Source organism: Ptychodera flava, chromosome 2 (genome assembly GCF_041260155.1).
Source record: "Ptychodera flava strain L36383 chromosome 2, AS_Pfla_20210202, whole genome shotgun sequence".
Taxonomy (NCBI): domain Eukaryota; kingdom Metazoa; phylum Hemichordata; class Enteropneusta; family Ptychoderidae; genus Ptychodera; species Ptychodera flava.
Window position 1 is genome coordinate 45,185,824 of NC_091929.1, and position 4,473 is coordinate 45,190,296.

At 38.9% G+C, this 4,473-nt stretch overlaps 1 long non-coding RNA gene across 1 annotated transcript; it reads left to right on the forward strand.

Moving 5' to 3' along the window:
• The first annotated feature begins 333 nt into the window (after positions 1-333).
• On the forward strand, positions 334-3,988 carry LOC139148718 (uncharacterized). Its single transcript, XR_011555982.1, has 3 exons — positions 334-447; positions 2,875-2,991; positions 3,872-3,988. It is a non-coding gene; the product is annotated as an uncharacterized lncRNA (long non-coding RNA).
• The last annotated feature ends 485 nt before the right edge of the window (positions 3,989-4,473 follow it).

Genomic DNA, 4,473 nt, shown 5'->3' on the forward strand with positions numbered 1-4,473 from the left:
ACCAAGTCCATAAAATATTGGCGAACACTCTGCTTAACAACCCATCTTCATTTGTATTGTGTTTTAATTGCTATATGGACCCGGAATTGAACCTCAAACTAAGATATTTTCTGTTAAAATATCTTCATTGTGCTTTAAAACTAAAAATTAAAATTCGTAACTTACCACCCAACTTACTTGAGAAATGTCTGCCAAGAAAACCGCTTAGTCTGATCCTAACAGCTGAAACATTACTTTGTCAACGTGCTTTATTCAAAGTCTCGTTAAAAATCTTTTCGCGAAACCATGGTTGGCGTTTAAATTTATCTTGACCTGTTTACAGCGAGGTTATTCATTGATTCCACCGTTCTTGGAGGATACTTGGACAACGTCGATACACGTAGATTCCTGGGTGTCACTGATTATACTCGGCTTAGAAATGCACTTGCATATCTTCTTATGGCTGAGGTAAGATTCTCTATATCATTAATACTATACGGAGCAATAGAAGATTGACAGGCAATGCGCTTTGGCGAAAGTTGAAATGCACAAATTTATTGCTGTAAATCGTGACAAATTATATGCGATACTCTTTAACAGTGTGTTAACAGTGTAAGTCTTTATATAAATACTCTCGATTAAACTCTGTAGCCCTCATGATGCTTTGCCTCTCCAATGAGAACTTACGTAATGCAATTCTAGTTGTGAAGTCCCTAGTCACCTTAAATCTTACCGATATGAAGAGGAGAAACTTATGGAAAGCTTGACTCCATTTTTATCGTAAAAGTTGACACTTTAATTCAAGTTAGCTTTATCGATTTCACCAATTTATATCAAATTTAACAGCGGCTGCAGGCCATTCTAAATGTAGGCCAAGGACTCTATGAAAAAATGTCTGATCTTTTCTGCAGCTCCAGCAATTCAAAAAACGCAAGAAATACCCTTTTTCATTGTGACCGAAATACTTACACCTACGCGTACACATGACCTTCGTTGGTATGCATGACCTATGTTGGCATGTTCATATACATATAAAACAGCTGAGCGAATAACAAGACTAATGACAATCTGAAACGTCATTATGACTATGGTCAAAATTTTGTTGTTTGCAGTTAGTTCACAGGCATTGCACTTAGTTACAAGTACAGTTGTACCTAAAACATACAAACGAACCCATTTTGTTGTTTGCAGTTAGTTCACAGGCATTGCACTTAGTTACAAGTACAGTTGTACCTAAAACATACAAACGAACCCATTGAAACTTGTATCTTGCCGACACCTATCATCGTTCACGGCCTGTCCCATACGGTGCAGTGTTTTCATTATCGTCTACGCTGCTAAAGATTAAGATACCGGCTGATAGTGCATCATGATAGACCGCTTAACTACAAGTTTCGTGTTGATGAATCTAGGTGGTGAATTATATAGTTTACAGCCATAAATGAGCCACAAAAATACAACCGCACTGAAAATATTCGCGACAGACAAGGTGCACATACAGTATTATATTTGTACCTGTCAGTGAGATTTACAGGTCATAATCGTGTCATTCAGGTGGCACCGGTGTGGGTTTCAGATACGATGTAAGTACTAGGGAAAGTCAACCTTTCGTTTAGGTTGTTAAATGAAGTTTAGCTCTATTTAGGCAAGCCAGGAACGAAAATATACGAGCAGAAGACTTAAATACCTTTGAAATGTTTTATTCGTACAGCAACAAAATCACGAACGAGTTACAACGCTACAGCTTACAGTGTACTCACTTCAAGCTTTCCCCAATCCACTCACAAATTCCCTTCTCAGATGATAAATTCGGCATATTTGACGTTTGGGACCTATATAGTTGTTCGAGATAAATTGACTGGTACTGTGCATTCATAGATATCGCAGAGCTGCTTGCTCTTTGCTCTCATCTGTTCATATTCGATCGAGTTTGAACTCGAACGCTGCCGTGGCGCGAGTATTTTGGCGGCCTCATAACTTTCCGCAGGGATGAAGTTATGTATCAAAACACGAAAACACAGTCATTTTACACACCCCAGCCTATGATTTACGTCCAACGTCATTGTGAATTCAAAATAAATCTTCTTCAAATTGTGAAAACCAGTGTCGACATCTTAATATTCAAATGTTCGCTTCGAAAGTACTACATAAACCCTCCCTCGAAGTGGAATGGCTCAATTGCGGAATATTATCAAGATGTGATACAGTTGTCTTCACTCCTAAGCAACCAAATTTTTATAAGTACAGCGAGGAGCAAGCAAGGTCGATTTTAGTTGATTTCGTCGCTAATTTCGGAACGTCCGTAGGAAAACAGCCATAACCAAAGCATGCATGTATGATAAAGGGGTTATTATACGAAGTTTGGGCCATACCGCGTCGTATTCTCGTGACGTGTCCGCATTTCTACTCGTTGCTGCGCAACTCGTCAAAATATGGACACATCACTCGAAAACAACGCGGTATCGCCCAAACTTCGTGTAAATACTGTAACGCAACGCATCGATATCGCGATTATATATCGAACTTAAAATATTTTACTTGCAAAATCGCTTAAAATGAACTTTAAATATTATGTAGTTGTTACATCGCCGTCGGTATTTATACAAACTCGTCATTTGTGAGTTCATCGAGCTGCACAACACTAAAATTTAACAATCAAAGCAAATCTCACGCCTTACAATTGCTCTACATTACGGTTCGCAGGTCTTCTTCTTGAAAATGTAAACCCTGGCTCCAGCCAATCAGATTGCCGGATTCCAGCTAAGCATGCGGCCTCAGGTTTCCTTTTAAAGTTTAAAGTTTTCGCAAAAGCTTAATATTTTCTGTTCGAAGTAATTTTCACCCTCATGTTTTTGTATTTACCGTGCTTTTTCCGTTTTATTTTGTACACTGTAGTGGATTCCATTTCTGTACTACGGGACTGAACAAGGACCTCAGTTCACAGGTGGAAGTGGTTCCTCAAACCACGAATCCCTCTGGCCTTACTACATAGAAGAGAGAAGTCTATATCAGGTACGAAAAGAATCTATTTACTTTTGAACTTTTTGTATGAGAACAATTATCGAAAAAGATTTTTGATATACTTCGAGAAATATTTGTCTTGACGATATTCGAAGGGAACACTAATGATTGGTTGTAACGATTACTGGAAACACTATTTGTTAATGACTTGATGGAAAGAGCACTCGATTGATAGATTGGAGCAAGGCCACGGAATAGATAGCTGGATGAATAGGTTGATAGGTGGATGGATGGCTGGATGGATTGACAGGGAGACGGCCGGACTGAACGTTTGTCAGATTGATAGAGGGACCGGGGACAGATATACTTTTTACAGGGGGAAATGGTGAATTTGACAGAGGGACGGATGGATATATAGCTGACATAAGGGAGAAATAAACAATGAAACGAAAAAGCCGGTACCTTTACAAATCGATGTCGTCAATTATCTTATCATACAAGTATATTGATTGCGAAAATAACCTTGCTATGTTCGCAATATAGCAAGGTTGGAACTCAAATGAGCCATCAGTCAGAGAAAATTTTAGGTTTTGACATTTAACACCAGACTTTCAACATACCTTTCTGATATAGTAGCAAAAAATCACCTGATAAATGGGTATACCCCTAACTATTAACCAGTTCTAGCTCTCCATAGGCTAACGTACCATAAATCACGCATATGTATTGTAAACGATCAAAATCTTGAAGAATATCGCCACTGGGTGTGACGTTATTTATTGCTTAAGTGTTTAATCGTCTAGAAAATATTTGCCTCAATTTTTCCGTTGGAAAGGGTTTAAATGAACGACTGGATGTAAGTCCAACACTCATCTTTGGAAAGAATGCTATTTGGTTCTACATCAGCGACTTTTCTTTATTTACCCACCAGTTCATATCGACCATCCTCAAGCATCGAAAAAGCCTATTTGGGTCTGCAGTCAGCGATTATCAAAACGTTGCCCAAGTGGATTGCTCCTACGACGAAGAGTTTTATTCTTTCACAAGAAAAACGGTAGGTTAAAAATATAAACAGAGAGACAAGGAACCTTATCATTCACAAGCCAAGTTTGTCGTCTCTGAACAAAAAATACGGGATTTATTCTCTGGTCGTTCTACGTCACGACAACCCGCGTCTATGTCATCAATTTGGTGCGTCGGACCTTTTTTGCGTCGATCTTCGGTGTGCCCGTCCATGTAAACAAACATCATGGCGGCCAGTATTTCTTCCGAGATCAAAAAGTGTCTAACGTGAAAATATCGTAATTATTAGTCATTTAGAGTCTGAAAAATATATCCAACAGGCAAATTTTGAGTCCTTGTGTTTTAGTATTGTTGCCAATATGCATGGGGGTTCGTATTCGTAAAGACCCCGCCGACGCCTAAACTTACGACGCACTGTCTACTTTCATGTGGTAGACATATGACTTCCACTGCAACAAGGGATCAAGTGCGGTGTCCAGGCCTCCAAAGTCATTTAATGAAATCGATATT